Source organism: Bubalus kerabau, chromosome 11 (assembly GCF_029407905.1).
Source record: "Bubalus kerabau isolate K-KA32 ecotype Philippines breed swamp buffalo chromosome 11, PCC_UOA_SB_1v2, whole genome shotgun sequence".
Taxonomy (NCBI): domain Eukaryota; kingdom Metazoa; phylum Chordata; class Mammalia; order Artiodactyla; family Bovidae; genus Bubalus; species Bubalus kerabau.
In genome coordinates this window covers 39,879,739-39,901,961 of record NC_073634.1, presented here as the reverse complement: position 1 = coordinate 39,901,961, position 22,223 = coordinate 39,879,739, and the positions used below count along the sequence as shown (strand labels likewise).

General features: G+C 41.2%; 1 long non-coding RNA gene across 2 annotated transcripts; it reads left to right on the top strand.

The window, feature by feature from the left end:
• Positions 1-3,721: 3,721 nt before the first annotated feature.
• LOC129623075 (uncharacterized) lies at positions 3,722-12,838 on the top strand. Of its 2 annotated transcripts, XR_008700334.1 has the most exons (4): positions 3,722-6,769; positions 6,895-9,401; positions 10,805-10,951; positions 12,023-12,838. It is a non-coding gene; the product is annotated as an uncharacterized LOC129623075 (long non-coding RNA). The 2 variants fall into 2 exon arrangements; XR_008700333.1 differs by having other exon boundaries at positions 10,805-12,838.
• The last annotated feature ends 9,385 nt before the right edge of the window (positions 12,839-22,223 follow it).

The following is a 22,223-nucleotide window of genomic DNA, read 5'->3' as shown; positions in this document are numbered from 1 at the left end:
TTATTGAGTTCCTAGGTGTTGGTAGAATAGCAGTGACTAGGACATACGAGTCCCACCTCGCAGAGGCTCATTTTCTGTTGAGGTGGGGGCAGAACTTCGGGGCAGGGGTCACAAGTCAACACTTAAGTAACAGATGTCCATATAGTGATAAATCTGAGGTTACAGAGCAGTTTCCAGGTCATCTCCAAGACTGCTGGAATGATTTGTGCTGGGGAAGGGAGAGCTGCTTCAGATGGAGGCTCAGAGGCAGCTTCCTGAAGGAAGTGATGTTTGGACAAGATCTGAATGAGTGTTCCATGAATGATGGTGAGAAGTCTGTTCCAGGCCCAGGGAAGAGCCTATGCAAAGGCCCTAACCTGAAATTTGTTCTTTAGGGGACGGGGTGTGGTGTGAAAATCAGAACTCTGTCCTGAACATACTCATTTTTTAAGTTGATCATTGGCATCTGATGGAGTTTTCACATATGCAACTGGATATATTAGTTCTAAGTTCAGGCAAGAGGTTGAGGCTGTTGGGAAGCCGTAGTCTATGAATGACTTTTAAATCAGGTAGAGGTGAAAAGATAGGGCCAAGGAATGAATGACTCTTGTGTGAATAGACACTGAGGAATTAGGGGCGAACAATCAGGAGACTGAGAAGGAACAGCTAGAGAGATAGGAGGAAGTCCAGGGAAATTTGAAGACAAAAGAATTGCACAAATGAGGGGCCATCTGTACCAAAATGCAGTGTCGGTGAAATTTTTAAAATACCCAAACCCCTCTTCATTTATGTAGTTTTAATAAACCCACAGTTGTAGTACATGTACAGGTAGTTCTCTCACTTGATTCAGGCACTGCTTCATCTAAATTAACCCTGGCTCCATGCTCTCCCCTGCTTGTGCTTCTGCCTTCCAGAAAGGCCTGGGCCTCTGGTCTCTGAGCAACATACTAGGTTTGGTTACTTTCTGGGTTGAGGGCATTACAGCAAGTTCAGTCCAGTGGCACAGGGATCGCTCTCAATTACCCTCTAATTCTGAGAGCTTACTTTTCTTTCATGCCGAGAAAAGAGAATATAAAATATTCAGAGACGATGAGTCTGCTTAAATTCCAAGATAGATTCAACTCAGTCTCCCTCCACCTAATCAATATAGATTAACTTTATTTTGCATAGAATAGTTTTGATTTTCCACTCACCAGTTTAGTGAAATATCAGATTTCCCACCTTATCCCTTTGCTCGACCATTGCTGTCTTGTTAAAGAGTGTTCTTTTCCTCTACAAGTTTGAAAATCATTTAGAAAAGTGGAACATTTGAAAGCAGCTTCACATGGTGTTTCTCACATTCCTCTTTGATTGAATGATGGCTGTGAAGATAGCCTGGGAGCTGCTAAAGCCTGAGAGAGGAGGCCATATATTCTTCATTGTTATTGTCCTATCTTCATATATCATTTGCACAAAGGCAAAAGATAGAACAAAAACTACAGGACTGGAATTTGAGAAGACCAAATTCTGCTCCTAACTCTGGGCAAGTTGAAATCACTTTTGAGTTTCAGAGTTCCTTAGTAAATGGAGCAGGCCTGTCTGAATTAGTTAGTATGTTACAATATAAAAGGGTGAAACCGTATCTCTCAGTCAAATATTATATGAATACATGTCAAAGATTTTATTTATTGAGGGAACATTAAGATGTTAAAACTGGCTCAAAGAGCATTAGAGCTATGTGTGTGTGTATAATTTAATTAAAAATAGATGGCCAAGTTAGATACAAAACAGGTTAATGTCCAACATGACAATAAACTGTAATCTTTGTGCTTATCTTCCCTATTAAACAGAAATTATTTGCATCTTTGGGCTTCCTAGGGGGCTCAGTGGTGAAGAATCTGCCCACAATGCAGGAGACGCAGATTCGATCCCTGAGTTGGAAAGAGCCTCTGGAGAAGGAAATGGCAACTCACTCCAGTATGAATCGCATGGACAGAGGAGCCTGGTGGGCTCTAGTCCCTGGGGTTGCAAAGAGCTGGACATGACTTAGCAACTAAACAACAACACAGCATTTGTATCTTCACCTTCATGTTAGCCTCTGCACAGTGGAAAATCAATTCCATTACTGTCCTGAAAGAAAGCCCAATAGTCTCTATTTTCGAGTGAAGTCGCTCAGTCGTGTCCGACTCTTTGCGAACCCATGGACTGTAGCCTACCAAGCTCCTCTGTCCGCAGGATTTTCCAGGCAATAGTACTGGAGTAGATTGCTATTTCCTTCTCCAGGGGATCTTCCTGACCCAGGGATCGAACCTGGGTCGCCTGCATTGTAGACAGACGCTTCACCGTCTAAGCCACCAGGGAAGTCCTCTATTTTTGAATGCCAGATAATCTTTCTGACAAGCACATGTAAAAATAATACTTGGCTAGTGTTTCTTAGGCACTGACAATGTGCTGGGCAACACTTGACATGTATTATCTCTTTGGATGCTCACCACAGCCCTGTGAGGTAGGTACTTTTATTATCCCATCTGATGGGAGAGAATATTGAGGCTAAGAATGGTTAACTAATCAGCCCACGGTCACACAGTTCATAAGTGGCCAAGGTGGCAATCAAACTGAGGTCTTATTCCAAAACTTTGGTTTGACCTGCCTATTATAATTGTTATTATTGTTAAGTGTCAAAAGGAATAATAAATGTGTACATGCTTTAAAAATGGTGAGTGTGCTTTAAAATGAAAAGCATTATTGTTACATCAAGATCATTGTTAAAGAATAAGGCAGCAAGACTTATTGCCAGCCCAGTGCAGAGGGAGATGTGTCAATTATGGAAAAAGTCTATTGTTCAAGGAATGCCTCTGAGACTTTATCTTAAATCTGTTCCCTTGTATTGAATAGATTTAACTCAGCCCACTCTTTCCTCCCCCCCCCTTTTTTTTTGAGGATGGATTTTATTGAGAGGGTTTCTTAGCCCATTTCTTAATATGTACCTGAAGAGGAATCCACTCTGAAACCTGTCCTCACTTCTCTTTCTGTTTTCTGTTTTGCTTCCTAGCAGAAGTGGAAAGAACAAGGTCTTAGGACCGGATAGACCTGAGTCTAAATTTCAGCATTGTGATTAACTCAGTGTAAGACTTTGGACACGTTACTTAGCCCAGCTTGTTGCAGAGCCTGTCCAACTGCACTGAAATCTCTTGGAGGAGAGGGGAATTGCTCAGCCAACATACAGGAGAGGGTACTGAAGAGTCTGAAATTTCAGGGCCTCATTGGTGAGAGGGCAGTAGCGGCACCTACCTTGGAGGCGGTTTTGAGAAGTAATATCTAGTAGGATATCAGAAATGTTCCCTTCTTCTCATCTTTTTTCCAAAGAAGTCTTATTCATTTGCCCTTCTTCTCTGCTCCTGTCCTCTCCATGGTTCTGTTCCGTCTGCTCCATTCCTTTCCTCTCCCCTCCTGTCCATCTGTCCATCTTCTCTCTCTCCTCTTGTCCCCCATTTCCTGTGCCTCCCCTCCCTTTCTTTATGTCTTTCCCCATCCCCTCTCACCCCCTTTCCTTCTATCACCTCCTGAAATTCCCCTCCCTTCCCGTGTTTTTTGTAGGTCCCCTCCTGTCCTTCCCCTCCCCTTTTTTCTCTCACAAGGAGCCTGAGACCAGATGACTCCCTAAACAGAAAGGCCTGGTTCTCAACCTTACTAATTTAGAGAAACTGTGGAATTTCAATTAGTAGCAAGTCCTGTGGGCTCCTTCTATTCCCACCCTCACTTTATCAGTGAGGGAACTGAGAGCAGAGGTTAAAGCCAGATCCTGATTCCTGGGTCAGTGCTCCACCTGCCACATCAGCAGGTTGCCTCTGTGACTGAACTTGTAACACCATGTTTCACAGTTACCAGGAAACTGGGCGGAATGAGGTGATAAACTATTCTGTTGTTTGTTTGTGAAGAGTAAGGCCTTCTAGCCCCTGGGACCACTTCTAACGTTTGAGACACCTAGTGACAAAGAAGTCAAACTTCACCATCGAATATACAGTGTCCTCCTTAACTGGTCAGGAGAACACGACAAACCCAAATTGCAAAGAAGCTCATCTGTGGTCATTTCCACAGGGCACTAGAGCTTTTACACTCAGTGTCACCAAGAAAAGAACAGAACAGTGTCCTACAGAAGATAAGGCTAGAGAGGAAAAGAGTTAATCATTTAGGTGAAGGCAGCCAGAGGCCAAGCCACCCCATGAAGCATGTGGCCTCCTGCAAGTGCCATAGTAGAAAAATGAAAATGTACCATGTGTTTCCTTTGTGTGTGTTAGCTCAGGATGGTGTGCTTCCTGCCCTGCCCTCATTTTCTCCTCATGCTGGTTTTCACTGGTCCTGCTCTCTTGGCTCTTGATATATAAAGAAGGAAGTGGGGGTGGAGGGGAAGCTAAGCTGACGCTCACCTGAGGGAGAAGGGGCTCAAGTTAGCTTATGCACCCCACAGAGCAAGCTAACTTCCTATGGCAGACTCTTTAGTTTCCCTTGAATCCATGTTGAATTCCCCTGTAGTCTGTCTGAGGCTTTAATGGATGGTGTTTACTTATGTTCAGTCAGCTGCACTCCGGGGAGGGCCAGCACATCAAATAGATGTTGCCCCTGATCACCAAGGCCTGGCGAGAACAGCAGGGGTTTGGGAGGCTACTCCAAGGGCAAAGTGAGGAGGAACAGGCAAGTCTATAGACACAGGAGGTAGGTCAGTGGTTGCCAGAGGCTGGAAGGAATGAGGAATGACTGCTGATGGGTTCTTTTTTCAGGTGATGAAAATGTTCTGGAATTAGTGGTGAATTTTGCACAACTTTATGAATATATTAAAAGCACTGGCTTGTATACTTAGAATGAATTTTATAGTATGTGAGTTATATTTCAATTTTAAAAATTGAGGAAAAAAGGGAGAAAGGGGAATTTTGGAGTAATGCTTAGGGCTGTTGAGGCCAGCCACTCTCCCCTAGATATCCTGCCTGCATATCGTAAATGTTTTGAAGTGTCTTATGTATTTTTCATGTGGGATAGTGGTCCATTGTGTATCATAATTCATTAAGAGATATTTCCAATGTTGGCGATTTAAGAATGTTCCTTTTTTTTTTTTTTTTTTTTTTGGCTATTATAGATGTTAAACAAGGGCAATAAAATTCTTTTTCCACTCTGTGCACAAATCTTGGTTTTCCACAAACTTCTTCCTGGAATCTCTGTTCCCATAGTACTGGACCACTCATTGTCCCTGTTTTAACTCTCTTTGCCGTTTTGACTGGAGTTTCACCTTGTCCCCTTTGTAAGCCTTTGCTTAACCCTGCCTGCTCTCTGCTCACCTACCTCACTCATCCCCATCATAAAAGTCTAGCTTACCTGACAGCACCTGTGGGTTTTTTGCTGGACTTACTGAACCATTTTGTAATGCAGTTATTTACCTACATGCCTCCTCTGCCAGACTATGAGCCCCCTGAGGTCAGATACGGTATCTTATTAATTTCTGATTCCCTGTTGCCTCTGCTTGGCAGGTGGAAGGTATAAAATATATGCTAATTGAATTTAATTGAATCACCAAGGCTCTGAAGAACAGTGCTGAGGGTGTTTCTTTGCTTCTGTCAAATTATTCTCCTTAGTACTAATTAGAAAAACTGGAATTAACTGGGTCAAAAGGCATGAATGTTTCTCGTGTTGCCATAGTGCTTTCTCAAAGGCAGTACTAGTTTGCATTGCCACCTGAAATGAATGAGTGTGCCAATATCACTGTCACCTTGCCAGCCCATCATTTTTAAAAATAATAATTTAGTAGGTGTCAAATGATATTTCAAGGTTGCTTTAATTTGCATTTCTTTGATTATTACCAGGGCTGAACATTTTCTCTTGTGTTTATTTACTGTTTTTCTCCTTGGGGGAATTGCTGGTTTATGTTCTTTGCCCATTTATCTATCAGAGCAAAGATATATAGCTAATAAATTTAAATAAACTCCCCTTATATCTTATTTATGACCCAGTCACTTGTTACATATGCTATAGATTTTTCATATTATGTATTTTTTATGTTTTTAATATTTTTTTATTGTCTAGAATTTTAAAATTTATATGTGAATGTGCCTATCTTTTTCTGTTTGAGATTCCTCATAAAGTTTTAAGGAAAAAAATCTCTTCCTCACAGATTTGCTAAATCTTTATTTAAATGAACTTCATGTCGTAGATCTGAGACTTGCCTACCTACTTGTTGATCTAATCTCACCTCTATCAGTTAGGCTGGGTGTGATTGTAGGTATCAGAAAACGCAAGCCAAACTGCCCTAGATAAGAGAGATTCACATCTCTGAGGTTAGTTCGGCAGCTCTACCAGGTAGTAAAGGGTTTAGTTTCTTTTTAGTTCTTCAGTCTACAGGGCCACATAAACTTCCTGCTGAGACTGGTGATCCTTGTGGTGATCAGTGGCCAACAGTATTGATTAAACACATGCCTTTCTTTATTTACATCCATTAAAGAGGAGACAGCGTTTCTTTTCTAGACCTTTCCCCATTTCTCCCCTCCTCTTTTCCACAACATCTTTATCAGTCTTACTGGCTTAGCTTATGTCTTTGTTCACCCCTGAACCAATAACTGTGGTAAGGTCAGGTGGATGGGGATGAGGTAAGGTTTGAGTTGGGGCTTTGGAATTGTTTCCCCAAAGCTTGTGGATACAAATATTACTCCACTCCAGCCAAATTAGAGCAGTTACCAAGGGTTAAACAATAGATGTTCAGAAGGCAACCATAATGTCCACCACACTTTAGATGTCACTTCCCAGGACATCTGCCCTGCTTCTCTAAGTAAGTCCAAGTTCCAAGACACTCTATGATCTTCTACATACTACAGTAGATCTGCTTGTTTACTCTTCTCTGTGGGACCAAGAAAAAAATAATGTATTTATAATCCTCTTCTCTTCATGACCCAGATAACCACGATGGTGTGATCACTCACCTAGAACCAGACATCCTGGAATGCGAAGTCAAGTGGGCCTTAGGAAGCATCACTACAAACAAAGCTAGTGGAGGTGATGGAATTCCAGTTGAACTATTTCAAATCCTAAAAGATGATACTGTGAATGTGGTGCATTCAATATGCCAGCAAATTTGGAAAACTCAGCAGTGGCCACAGGACTGGGAAAGGTCCAATCCCAAAGAAAGGCAATGCCAAATAATGCTCAAACTACCGCACAGTTGCACTCATCTCACACGCTAGTAAACTAATGCTCAAAATTCTCTAAGCCAGGCTTCAACAGTACATGAACCGTGAACTTCCAGATGTTCATGCTGGATTTAGGAAAGGCAGAGGAACCAGAGATCAAATTGCCAACATCTGTTGGATCATCGAAGATCAAGAGAGTTCCAGAAAAACATCTACTTCTGCTTTATTGACTTTGCCAAAGCCTTTAACCGTGTGGATCATGACAAACTGTGGAAAATTTTTCAAGAGATGGAAATACCAGACCACCTGACCTGCCTCCTGAGATATCTGTATGCAGGCCAAGAAACAACAGTTAGAACTGGACATGGAACAAGAGACAGGTTCCAAGTTGGGAAAGGAGTACGTCAAGGCTGTATGTTGTCAGCCTACTTATTTAACTCATATGCAGAGTACATCATGAGAAACGCTGGACTGGATGAAGGACAAGCTGGAATCAAGATTGCCGGGAGAAATATCAATAACGTCAGATATGCAGATGACACCACCCTTATGGCAGAAAGTGAAGAAGAACTAAAGAGCCTCTTGATGAAAGTGAAGGCTTAAAACTCAACATTCAGAAAACTAAGATCATGGCATCCGGTCCCATCACTTCATGGCAAATAGATGGGGAGACAATGGAAACAGTGAGAGACTTTATTTTTTGGGTCTCAAAAATCCCTGCATATGGTGACTGCAGCCATGAAATTAAAAGATACTTGCTCCTTGGAAGAAAAGCTAGGACTAACCTAGACAGCATATTTAAAAGCAAAGACATTACTTTGCCAACAAAGGTCTGTATAGTCAAAGCTATGGTTTTTCCGGTAGTCAACGTATGGATGTGAGAGTTGGACTATAAAGAAAACTGAGCACCAAAGAATTGATGCTTTTGAACTGTGGTGTTGGAGAAGACTCTTGAGAGTCCTTTGGATTGTGAGGAGATTCAACCAGTCCATTCTAAAGGAAATCAGTCCTGAATATTCATTGGAAGGACTGATGCTGAAGCTGAAACACCAATAATTTGGCCACCTGATGTGAAGAACTGCCTCATTGGAAAAGAGCCTGATGCTGGGAAAGATTGAAGCCAGGAAAAGAAGGGGATGACAGAGGATGAGATGGTTGGATGGCGTCACCTACTCAATGGATGTGAATTTGAGTAAGCTCCAGGAGTTGGTGATGGACAGGGAAGCCTAGCATGCTGCAGTCCATGGGGTTGCAAAGAGTTGGACATGACTGAGCGACTGAACTGAACTGAATCCTCTGCTCATCTTATAAGGAAGGGTATCTTGCTAATAAGAGGACCTTTGGTACTGGAGATGTAAGACTTAACTAGTCTGCATAAGGAAGGAGGAGCCAGGGCCTGTCCCTGGGCTGGGAGGCTGGGGGTAAAGTAGAGTTGGGTGAGTAGGTTAAGGGTTGATCCGGTGGAAAAAAACAAAGAGTTTGTGGGGGACTTATGGAGAGAAATTCTGTGTGTTATGCAATGTAAACTTCTTCCCCTTTGTGTTCTCCAGTCAAATATCCTTTTCTTCCTTGCCTGATAGAATGGATTTCTTTTAGGAAGATGAAGAGAAGGGAAGAGGCTTACATTCAAGGTGACAGAGCAAGAATGGGGTTATTATGACCTTGGGTTTTACCCGACTGTATTCCTCTCTATGCTCCGTATCCTGTGAGGACAGGGAACAGGTCTGTCTTATTCTCCTCTTTGCCTAACTCAGTGCCTAGTACACAATAGCTTAGTTAGTACTTGTGAGTGAATGAATGAATGAACAAGCTTGGGAAAATCAGAGAAATCTTTGTCATATCCCAAGTCTGCCACTTTCTGCTCTGTGGAATAGGGAAAATGGCAATCACCTTGTAATCTTGCTGTGAAATATAAGTCCAACTGAATAAATGGCAATCATGATCATGATAATCAGCTCTTTGCAAATTCTACCAGCTAACCTACAAATACTAACTGCTAACATCTGTTGAACACATTCTTTGAGCAAGACCCTTGAGCAAGCACTTCACATGTGTTACCTTTTTTTAATATTAATCCTTTCAACCACCCTGTAATTATCCAGGTGTCATTTCTTCCTCCAGGACTTTTCACATGCCCAACATCCAGCCATATCTCCCATCACTCAAAGGCAGCAAAATCTAACGAGGCAGAGAAGGAATCCTTTGCTGGCCTGTTATTTGCTACCCCACTCTAGAGATAACACAGCTCGTCTGCTCTGACAAGATTGGGCCAATGTAAGTGACTGGCAGTTTCCTTGTAACAGCGATGAATTCATGGTTGTTGTAGCAACAGAGACCCCCTGACCTCAAAGGCAGGCAGAAGCTGAGCCTGAGGTCACCAGAGATGGGAAAAGTTGAGGGTGGATTTGTAAGCATCAGGAATCAGTGGGTTTTATTTTCTGGCAAGGCCTATTCCTGGAACAGCTGAAAATCCTGAGGGCTAAATTCAGACTCCAGGATGAGAGACTCAAAGATTGCCTGATGAGAGGGCAAAGGGAGAACATTACTTTGTTCTTGTTCATATAGGTCCTCTGGGCATATTAACATGTGAGGATGTTAGCTTTCTCGTTTCTAGAATAGGAATAGTAATATCTGATTCCTCATCTCTCATAGGAGTACTTAGGTGTTTAATGAAGTGATGTTCAGAATCTCTCTACAGAAAAATGCAATGGAGACACTTTCAATAACTAAATGTATATGAGCCTCATATGTACTCTGAAAAACTGAAAGATAACACAGACTCATTTAAGATTAATTTCTCCATGAGTTTCAGATCTGTGTTGTGCACTGAAATTTCCATGATAATACACTTACAAATCTACATATACATATATAATATAAATAAATGTACTCATAACGTGGATACTCTGAGATGCGGAATCATGTGCTTGTTGCTGTTCTTAACTCCTTAGATTTGTCTTTTCAGAAAATATCAAGTGATCACTTTGACAATATTCTAACACTATCATAATGAAGTTGTCACTTGCTTTATAAGTCAAAGGGATCGCTCAAAGCTTAAAGCAGCTGGTAAAGAAATGAGGTAACAAGAAAAGCTCCTCTAAGGATTTCGGCTCTTTTAGGCTAAAATAACTCCACTCTGCAGAACTGTTTTAATCAAAAGCAGTAGAAGATTTTAAACAAGAGTGATAAATGATGGTGATAATGATTGTTAGTAAATTTCCCTGGTTAAAAAGAATAAGCTTTAGCTATCTGAGAGAGATCCCCTGGAATGGAATGTTCAGTTCTCTAACTGTAAGCTTTACTCTAATTCTTAAGAATTTGGCATTCGGAGACCTGTGCTCTGGTTTAAGTCTTGCCACAGATTTGGTAGGTGACCTTGAGAAAGTCACCTAATCTTTGTGGATCTCTGTTTTCTCATCTGTCAAGTGAAGAGAATGGAGTGATTAATCTCTGTAGCCCTTTCAGCTATAAGGCATTGTGATGACTTTCAATCATCTCCAGAAAATTTAGGGCTTATATTTGGAAGACTGCTAAGCAGTGGCCTGAAATGAGAGCCAAACATTAGGTGAGACTCACCAGGGTTACAGTAAGAGCTCACACTGATAGGGTTGGGTGATTACAATGTGCCAGACCTTGTGCCTCATGCTTTGCATTTACTGCCCCTTTAATCCTCTCAGAATAACCTCAGGAATACCAGAGCATTCATCTCCAACAAGGAATTACAGCAACTTGTGGGAACTTCCAGCTACCAGCCAACTAGTCCTTACTTACATAAGGACAGATCCGAATCCTCCCAGTGTTACTTTGGAAGCATCTGGGGAGAGGTGGTTGCTGGGGTTGCTTTTCATGCTTTGATCCACCTTGGGCATGTGGGAGTTTACCTAGCGCTGGAACATCACTCTCTGCAGATCAACGTTTAGTCTTCACCTCACTAGACTTTTTGGTAGCATTTGACACGGTTAATTGCAACAGTCCTTGAAATAGTGTCTTCCTCTGGCTTCCAGGACCCTGAACCCACCAGTTCTCTTCCCACCTCTCTGGCCACTCCTTAGTGACCTTGGCTGGATCCTCCTGGTTGTCTCAGGCCCCATGTGACAGCCACTTCTCTTCTCCACCTGCACTCACTCCCTAGGTCATCCCATCTGGGCTCTTGGCTTTAAATACTACCTATACCTGATGATTTTGAAATTAAACCTCCAGTCCCAATTTCTGCCCAGGACACCAAAGAAATATATTTGACTGCCAGCTCAACATCCTCAATGGAACTCCTAATCTCACACTTAAGAGAACTGAGCTTCTGATTTTCTCGTCCATACCTGCCCCTCCCTCAGTGTTCCAGAGTGCAGTACAAAGGACTATAGATTCACCTGGCCAAGAACCCAGGAGTCACACTGGATTCCTCCTTTTCTCTTGCTTGCCACATTTAGTCCATCAGCAAATTCTGGCAGCTCTATCCTGAAAAATCAGGAATCTGACAGCTGTTCACTAGCTCCATCACCTCCACCTCAGTCCAAACCCCTGGCTCCTCTCACCTAGACTATTGCAATAAGTCTCAGCTTTCATTTTTGCCTCCAGCATCCCCTACCCCCAGTCTAGTCTCCAAACAGCACCCATGCATGATTCCTTTTAAAATGTAAGTCTTTGCAAACCTGACTACTTTTCCCATACTGGGAGCACAATCCCAAATTCCTACCTTGGCCTGTGAAAGCTATGGGATCTGGCTTCTAGGTTTCTCTCCAGTCACATCTCTTACCACTTTCTCCCTCACTTACTTGAACACATCCAGTTCACTCAGATTTTGGGACTGCTTTCCGCTCTCTCTCTCTCTCTCTCTCTCTCTGTCTGGAAGACCGTTTGCTTAGATATTTGCACACCTATTTTCTCCTTTCATCCAGGTCCCTTTCAAATGTCACCTCTTCAGAGAAGCATTCTTGGACCTGCTATATGAGAGAGAGACTTGCCTCTTCTGCCAGACGTGCTCTATACCCTTGTCCTTCTTTTCCTTTCTTTGTGACAGTCAACCTTCCTCTCTGGTTAGGGACTTGATGTCTGTTGTCTTTAATACTGCATCCTAGCACTTACCACAGTGCTTGGTGCATAAGGGGTATTCAATAAACATTTGTGAAATGAATGAATATAATTACAAAGGCAGGTTTTAGGATGTGAATAGATAATTCAGTCAAGAACAATAACAGTAAGAAGACACGTAGGCAGTAATCGCAGGTATAATTTGCTCTTCCTTCCATAGTCTAAAGATCTGGTTTGTCTTCTGCCTTGTCTCAGAAGCAGCTGTCCCTAAGCCCTTGTTTCTAGCTTCCTGACTGCTGATCTGGACACTGGTCTGTGTGGACTCCCCAAGCCTTGGCTGTATATCCCATCTGTGTATTCTTAGGTTCTCCATGTTCTGATGACCTGTTTGGACTCTTTTCTTTCCCTTACACATCTATGACAGTGCTGTCAAAGTTTAACTCATTGAAAGTGAAATAATATATTGTAATTGCTTAAATACATATAAAGTAACTCTCTCTCTATATATATAGTGTAATTAGAAAAAACAAGGCAGAAAATAAAAATCAGACAAAATTTCTCTCACATACTTTTCAGAAAGATTCAAAAGATTTTTAGCATTTTGGTTTAACTTAGCTCTGGGTAAGAAACTGTCTTGCTCCAAAGGTAGTCAAATAAGATCTCGCTAGCTTAGTTCTCTGGTCTCCCTGTCAGAAAAAATGAAAATAATGGAAATAAAATATAGTGTTAACATTTTATAGTTGGTGAATCAGTGATCAAACAAGCATCTAAATAATGATAGCACCATGTTAGGCTGTGATAAAATTTGCACATGTGTATATATATAATTAGTAGTAGTTTAAATTTGAACAGTCATTCAGATTGAGATTATGACATTTTAAAAGCTATAAAAATACTCATAGTTTTTGAGGCACAGTTGATATATAACATTAGTTTCTCATATACAACATAATAATTCCATATTTGTGTCTATTACAGAATGATCACATTAAGTCTACTTAAATCTGTTACCATAGTTAGTTAAAATTTTTTCTTCATGTGATGGAGTGTTTAAGATTCACTCTCTTAGCAACTTTCAAATTTACTACTATTTTAAACTATAATCACCATGCTATACCTTACTCCCTATGACTTTGTAGTTTTTTCTACACTTAACCTCCTTGCACAGAAAATGTATGCACAGAAAGATGCTATTGCACTATAATCTATATTAGCCACAAAATGAAAAGTCAACTGAGTTCAATAATAGGGACATGGTTAAGTAAATTGTGATGTATATTAGATCTTATAAAAATTTATTTTTACATTAAAAATTATAATTATGAAAAATATATAGAAAAAATGAAAATAATTATGTGATAATAAATGAAAAAGTACAAAATTAGTTTGTAAAAAGGTAAAAATGTTTATAACTAGACTATGGGCAGTGAATATAAAATAATACACAAAAAGGAAATCTTTGTAACTAGGATAGAATTATGGGTGATTTTTCTTCTATTTTTTCAAAGTACTATTTGAATATATTTACTACCATTATAGTTTTCATTTTTTTGTTTTGTTAGGACACAGAGAGCAAATAAAATATGAATTGGTGATCTTTAAAGGCTTATACTCTATGGCACATGTTTGTGGCCTCCCCAGCAGCTGTTTCCAGTGCCCTTCCTCTTTGCCCGTCTCCTATGCACAAGGTTGAAAATGCCATGTTGGATTTTCCAGCCCCCTTTGCAGCCAGCGTGTGCCAGGTGACCCATTCCTGGCCAGTGAAATCCAAGAGGAATCCTGCTAGGCTGCTCTTGTGAAAAGTTTCCTCCTTGATAAAGAAGTGAGACCCATAAACAAAATCCTTTTTGCTTTGTCTTTTTGTTTATGCGGACTGATTCTGGAAGCTGTGGCAGCCATTTTGAAACATCACCAACTGTTTGAGGAGGGTGGTGCCGGATGATAGAAAGATCCTTGATACACGATGTTGTCTTACAGCATCACCGAGTCACTGGATAAACTCCAGGACAGACTGCCTTAAGACTTCTTGATAACAATAAATGTCCTTGTGGTTTGAATCACTATTAGGTTTTCCGTTACTTGAAACTCAGTGCATTGTGACTGATACAGCCAGACAAAACTAAAACCTATTGGCACACAGAGCTAACTGTATAGAAACCACACAAGAACAGGAAACATCACAACAAATATACAGATTAATTTGAAAAATGTTGTACTCTTATAGAAGGAAGTGAAAAACTAATAACCCGGTAAGAATTTATTTGTTGCAAAGCTCCCTGGATCTGTTAATATTTCCTGATAGAAAAAAATATATTATTTTATAGTTCTACTTATTATAAAACAAGCATCCAGACACCTTTTTGGCTTATAATCTTTTTCAAGTTTGTATGTGTCAGGAAGCAGCCTCTTAGAGTATGAGGTGGTGGTGGTTTCTCTCCCTCCCTAAATCCTCCGACCTCTTTGACTAGCATAGAATACTGCTGAGTTGTTAGATGGCGCTCCCTGGGAATTGAGGATACACCACTTAAGGGGTGAGAATATGATTTCTTTATTACTCTAATTATAGTATCAGGAAACTCTTTAACTCAGCCTCTGTCTCTACTCAATACAGATCTGGTTTTGAAGGTAACAAGTTTGGGGGTTTTTTGAGAAAGCAATTGGTTGTCCAAAGCTGGAGACGTTGGTGACAAAATAACTTATTCTAAATGGACTCTCTATTAGAAGCAGCATTCCAGATTACCCCGTTTTTTCTAAATGGTAGATGACTTAGCAAGTTAGCCGATCTTTAGGTTAAACAAGAAAGCCAGGACAATGGACTCTGTGATTACTGTCAGTGAGGTGGTGGCTTGGTATAGGCAATGAAAGTGGAATTTAAATATGTGGGTGACAAGAGTGAAGAAAAGGGCTCTGCCCCACAGTGTAATTGAGTGAGGATGGGGTGGGGGGTCAGATGGCCACAGATTTCATCCCTGTGGTCTCCGGTGTTACTTTGGGTGCTCTGCTGGCTGAGTGGTACAGGGAAGGGAGGGTGAGGTGCCTCCTTCCTCCTTTACTGCTTTCATGAAATTCTGTCCTGAAGCTGCCTGGGGAAACACAGCTGCTATTAGTTCAGATTACAGTTATCTGCAAGTAACAGAAAACAAAAAACCATCTCAAAGTGTCTTATACAAATGTCTGTCTTTCTTGACTTTGTTTTCCCACAAAATAGGAAACATAAAAGTAGGCTGAAACTTGTTTAGCACAGCTGATCACAGTACCACCAGGCACCTAGTATCTGTCACACCATCCTTAATGTGCCAGTTTTCATCTTCATCCTTGACTTTTTGTAATTGCAAGATGGCTATAAATCTATCATTTCCAACCTGAGGAAGAAGGGAGTGGGAGGAGAGCATGCTAATAGCTTTCTCTCTCTCTCTCTCTCTCTCTCTCTCTCTCTATATATATATATATATATATATATATATCTTTTAAGTTTGAAATATTTCACAGAAAAACTCAGGAGACTTCTGTTAATGTGTCATTGGTCCAAATTGTGTCACATAGCCATCCTTTGATGCAAAGGGGCTGGGGAAGACTATAGTTAGCTTGTTATATTGCCTACCTGAGCAGAATTGGAATTGTGTTAGCAAGATGCTGCCACTAAAGTCTACAAAGAGTAGATAAATTCTCTCCTGCTTTGCGGAAGATCATGGGGTTCCTTGACAGCTCCAGAAGTTCTGGTGGAACCTGATAGAAGACCGAAGCAGAGCTCAGGAAGGGTGGCAGTGTCCCAGTGGAGGAACTTCCCTAGAACACTATCTTGGTCTCTCTCCCTACCCCTTACTCCACTATCCCCGCGAGAGGAGTAGAGACTTCTCTGATGGGGGATTTTTGGTGGAAGAACTAGGCGTGCTCAGCTCATTCCTGCATTCTCTTGGGATCTCATGACTCATGTATTCCTGATTATGCAGGAAGCTTAGTGGACAGCCTTTGACCCTGTGCTTGAGGACTGAGGTTGTCCAGCTGTGCCTTGACTGGGACAGCATGGAATAAGCCTACTGTTGCACAACCCAGCTGTATCCTCTAACTTAGACTTAATCAGTGATGAAGCCAGTAATTTGATTGTTATTTTTTCTGAGACCTGTGTCTAGTTCTTAATTTTTTTTTAATTGAACTCAATTGGGTAAAGATATTATGTGTGAATATCCCTAAACGCATGAAATCCTCTGTATCCTCAGCCTGGTATGGCCTGGGGCACTCAAGTTTCTAATGACCCACACTGTTAAATTTGGATATGGAGCTAGCATCAAAAGATGTAGTCCCACTTATTTGGGTAATGTTTGACTTCCATGTCTATGAACTTTTTCCTGCCAGAATCATGTAGTTGAACATGTATAGGCCTAGCTGGACTGATTTTAGTCTTTTTTCATAAGCCATTTTATTTTATTCATTTTTTATTGATTTACAGTATTATATTAATTTCAGGTATACAGCCTGGTGATTCAGCTTTTTCAAAAATTCAGGCTTATTTTGCAAAAATTCAGTGATTTTTTTTTTACAAAATATATATGTACTCCATTATAGGTTGTTACAAGGTACTGTCTGTAGTTCCCTGTGCTCTACAGTATATCCTTGTTGCTTATTTGTTTTGTCCAGAGTGGACTGTATTTGTTAATCCCATACCCCTAATTTCTTCCTCCCCACTTCCCTCTCCCCTTTGGTAATAACAGGTGTGTTTTCTGAATCTTTGTTTCTATTTTGCATATACATCCATTTGTATTATTTGTTAGATTTTACATTTAAATGATACCATACAGTATTTGTCTTTCTCTGCCTGACTTATTTCACTAAGCATAATATGATTTTAGTCTTTTTTCTTGAACTTACACAAAATGAAGCGAGCATCATTTAGCTAAGGTGTAAAGACGATTAAGGCAGTAAAACTACCTGCAAATTATTTCAAGGATGGATATTTGGAGTTAACAAAAAAATAAGTCTTCATTCTGGGATTGAGTGAAAAACAAACTCCAGGAGGAAAGAAAACAGATTTCTGAAAATGTCCTTTCCTTCCCTTCATAAAAAGAACATTGGCAATCTTCTTTGTCAAGCAGCTGTGTTTGGGAACTGCTCTTATTCATCTAGGTTTGGGATTATTTAAGATCCAGTACGAGTCATGACCATGCACCTAAGTGGATCCAGAAGAAACTCTCTTGTTTATTTAAAAAAAAAAAAAAAAGGCATTATATTCAAGAAAGTTCAGCCATGGGAACAATGCTGAGAATTTCCTAAAGGGTTTTCCAGATCCCACCAACTCTGTGCATAAACACACATATAACCAAAATGTATTTTTGTGGCTTTGGGGCAACTCTCTTAATTTAAAACATATCCTTTAAAATCAACAGAACCACCCACGTAGAAGAGTCAAATGAATTCTCACTGCTTGGCTACCCAAGGAGATTACTGTTTTCCCTAAGAAGCCCTCTTCTTAACCCATCCTGTAATGTGGGGAGGCTTATTGGGCAGATCAGAGGTCCTTGTGGTGCCCTGAACTGCCCAGCCTCAATAAAAGACTGGCAGCAGGATGCTCCCAACAGTCAAGATTGTACTTGGGCCTCTCAGTATTCCACTACCCATCCCAGAATTGTTCATGTCGGAGAACCTAAAGAAAAGTTGCTGGGAAAAAAACATTTAAAATGTTCTGAGTACTGGAATGGAAGCTCAACTACATCCAAGCCTCCAACGCTAGATACAGGGGGCCTGCAGGATAAGCTGGTACCCTCTCCCGCAGAGAAGCATGGACTTGATCCTGGAGTCAGAGAAGTTGACCCAGGAGACTTAGTGGGATCCAGAGGCTCTGTGGGCCAGGCCACTGCCCCACACCAAGCAGTGGGACCAGCAAATCTGCGATGACACCTGTGAAGGGCAGTTGCACCCCACACCGACATCAGCCCAGTTGAGCATAAAAGAATATGGCTGCCTCATTCCCACTTTCTGAATCCCAAACAGAGTTTCTCTTCTGACCCAAGCCAACTGTGTAAGGAAGAGAATTTCTGGGACATGTAGTCCAAGCTTAGCTACATGGACACAATACACATTCACCACAGAGAAAGGCAGCTGAGTAGACTATAAAAACATTAGTGTCCTGCTTGTGTTTCTAGTCAGAACACTGAATGTGCCTTATAGTCAAGCAGCCAGCTCAATTGATGGTGGAAAATATGAGCATTTTCCCTTGACATGATAAAAAGACTCTGAGATGGAGCATATAAAACTAAAAGCCCAGCATAAACTATTCAAAATGCAAAAAGATGAGAAAATTAATCGACACCTTGAGTAGAATAAGAGCGGTCAAGGCACACAAACTGCCCTGGGGGGAAAAGAAGTTTCCTTGAGTCATCTCAAGTAGCCAGAGCGATAAGAGCTCCGGCTGAAGTTAGGTCTTCACTGACTTCCTCGAGGTGGAGAGAGGGGATGTGCAGGAGAGAAAACCAGGGAGTTTCTTTGCTTTAAAACTTCCGCTGAAGGAAAGTTCCCTGTTGGCCAGAACTTCTGGGTTAATTCTCAGTGACTCTGGAGAAAGTGCCTCTGCTAAATCATCCTAAGGGGTCAGGTGAGGCAAAACACACGATACGTGATCTGCCATTAGCAGCCTGGGTGCCCAAGGGTGCGTTTATGACTGGGTTGCTGGACTTCTTGTCTGTCTCTCTCTCACACATACCTTTTTCAACCCATATAATTTTCTCTAATGGGAAACTAGAGCCTTCATTCACGTCTAGATTGGTAGAATGAACCAGCCACTCACTTCTACAAAAGGATGTGGCAGTTCTTTTAAAACCATCACTGTGATAACTGCTAATGACAGACACACTGAACGGTTCCAGGGCAATTTGGAAGATGTATATTTAGCTAGAGAGGCTTATGGTATTTGCAGCTGTCACTTTATCATTCAACACTGCATCCTGCTAACTTCACACATTCAGTCACCCTCAAGTGCATTTACCCTTGACCTGCCCACATTATAATTATTTCAGATCCATGTGCGCTTCTCATCTGAGCTGTGACTTATCCTTCCATCTCTGAATTGCATACCAAGTTGCTCCTCACAATTTGATCAGAAAGCTAGAAAGCATTATATTTGGGGTTTTAAAATAATATTTTAAGGGTAGTAGAATTTTAACTAACATGAATGACATAAAATATAAATAATGATTAGACATTTGAAAGGGAAATTAATGTTTTGAAAATTTAAGGTAAGAGGGAAAAAATAAAAAATGCATGTTTAATTGGTAAAAAAATAGACTTTCTTGTTGACCATGTGAAGAAACAAAATCTCTCCCTGAATATCCTTCATTACCTTCAGAATGTTATTTTTAATGTTTGGTAGAATTTAGGTCTCTACATTTATAAGATATAAGTGCAATTTATATTGACTATATGTCAGTTCTGTAATTTCTGACCAGTGTGAAATGGAAACATCTTTCAAGCACAGAATATGTATTGATTATGGAACATCCCAGCAACATGAAAAATACTGAAATAACATTAATATACAGATTGTAGTGTTTAACCAGAGTATTCCATTCATTTTTTCAGGATCTGTATAGTTCAAATTGATTTCTACCCAGAGATACACATAGTGACCCTTCTAAGGTTTGAAAGTTTTGACACTAAAAACAGCATTTTAAATAAGAGCTCATAAGAAACAGAGCCTTAAATGCTTGTGTGCTTTTAAAAGCTTAAATGCATGTGTGCACACACACGTATGTGCATGCATGTGCTCAGTCATGTCTGACTCTTTGCAACCACATGGACCAGCCAGGCTCCTCTGTCCATGAAGTTTTCCAGGCAAGAATGCTTAAATGCTTAAGATCTCTAAATTGAAGGGGATTGAAATGTGGTGAGTTCCATCCAAAATGGAAGGTCCCTGACTGGGTCCAGAGAGCCAAAGATCTGCCATTTGGTGTGGAGGGCCCTGTGTTTAAGGACAGCTTCCTTTCAGGAGTTGAATGCTCACAGCACCCTTGGTGTGGAGGAGCCTAAAACACAGGTCAGCCTCAGAAGGCATCGCTACCTAAAGCCGTCATTAAAGTAAGTTGGAGGTGGAGGGACAAGTAAAGGTTGTAGAGGGCAGATGTGGTCAGATGAGGAATTAATGCTTTCTCCAGAGATAACTTTCTGGTGACCTCCTTTCTTAAAAAAAAAAAATATATATATATATATATATATATATTAGAACAGGCATGTCTTCCTCCCCACCCCCACTCATCTTTTCCTTCCTCCTGACAAGCAAACAACGAAACGGCTGTTTGAAAGAGTGCTTTGAATGCCTTCTCTCTCACCTTTATATATTACCACCTGGATGGGTGCGGCCCATTGTTCTCTCCCTCTTTTCCTAGCTCCTCACTGAAAGAACACTGATACAAGTGCTGATACATTATTCAGGAGGATTCAATACCCAGCCTGTAGTTTAATAGATTAGAGCAGTTTCCTTTCTGGGTAAAAGCAGGGCCTTGTTTGAGTTGGACAGGGAACTCAGTCTCTTTCTGGCAGCTCCACAGAATCAGCGAAGGCATCTTGATGCCAGTCTGGGCTTGGGTGGCAGTGGGACCTAGAAAATCCATGCCTATGTAGCCAGTGTTCTCCAGCAATCTGCTTTCTGTGCTACCCTTGGCTTTGAAGGGCTTGACTGAAGATCCTGGACAGTTCCTCTGGATGCCTTAGGTACCAGTGGAACACCTTTCTCATTGACTTAGACACCACGTGGACGCTTTTGTTTTAAATTTTATTGGGAGGGTATATATAGACTCTTGAGAGTCACTTGGACTGCAGGGAGATCAAACCAGTCAATTGGACAGGAAATCAGTCCTGAATATTCATTGGAAGGACTGATGCTGAAGCTGACGTTCCAATACTTTGGCCCCCTGATGCGAAAGCTGACTCATTAGAAAAGATCCTGATGCTGGGAAAGATTGAAGGCAGGAAAAGCGGACGACAGAGGACAAGATGGTTGAATGGCATCACTGACTCAATGGACATGAGTTTGAGCAAACTCTGGGAAATGGTGAATGACAGAGAATCCTGGAGTGCTGCAGTCCATTGGTTGCAAAGAGTCAGAAACGACTGAGCGACTGGCAACTGAACAGCAACAATAGTTGCTTAACAGTGTTGTGTTAGTTCTGCTGTACAGCAAAATGAATCAGCTACACATATACATATATCCCACCTTCTTTAGATTTCCCTCCCATTTAGGTCACTACAGAGCATTGAAGAGAGTTCCCTGTGCTATACAGTAGGTTCTCATTAGTTATCTGTTTTATACATAGTAGTGTATAGGCACCATATGGACTCTTCAGTTCAGTTCAGTCGCTCAGTTGTGTCCCACTCTTTTCGACCCCGTGAACCGCGGCATGCCAGGCCTCCCTGTCCATCACCAACTCCTGGAGTTTACCCAGACTCATGTCTGTTGAGTCAGTGATGCCATCCAACCATCTCATCCTCTGTCGTCCCCTTCTCCTCCTGCCCTCAATATTTCCCAGCATCAGGGTCTTTTCTAATGAGTCAGCTCTTCACATCAGGTGGCCAAAGTATTGGAGTTTCAGCTTCAACATCAGTCCTTCCAATGAACACTCAGAACTGATTTCCTTTAGGATGGACTGGTTGGATGTCCTTGCAGTCCAAGGGACTCTCAAGAGTCTTCTCCAACACCACACTTCAAAAGCATCAATTCTTCTGTACCCAGCTTTCTTTATACTCCAACTCTGACATCCATACATGACCACAGGAAAAACCATAGCCTTGACTAGACGGACCTTTGTTGAAAAAGTAATGTCTCTGCTTTTTAATATGCTGTCTAGGTTGGTCATAACTTTTCTTCCAAGGAGTAAGTGTCTTTTAATTTCATGGCTGCAATCACCATATGGACTCTTGCTGCTGCTAAGTCGCTTCAGTCGTGTCTGACTCTCTGCAACCCCATAGACGGCAGCCCACCAGACTCCCCCATCCCTGGGATTCTCCAGGCAAGAACACTGGAGTGGGTTGCCATTTCCTTCTGCAATGCATGAAAGTGAAAAGTGAAAGTGAAGTCACTCAGTC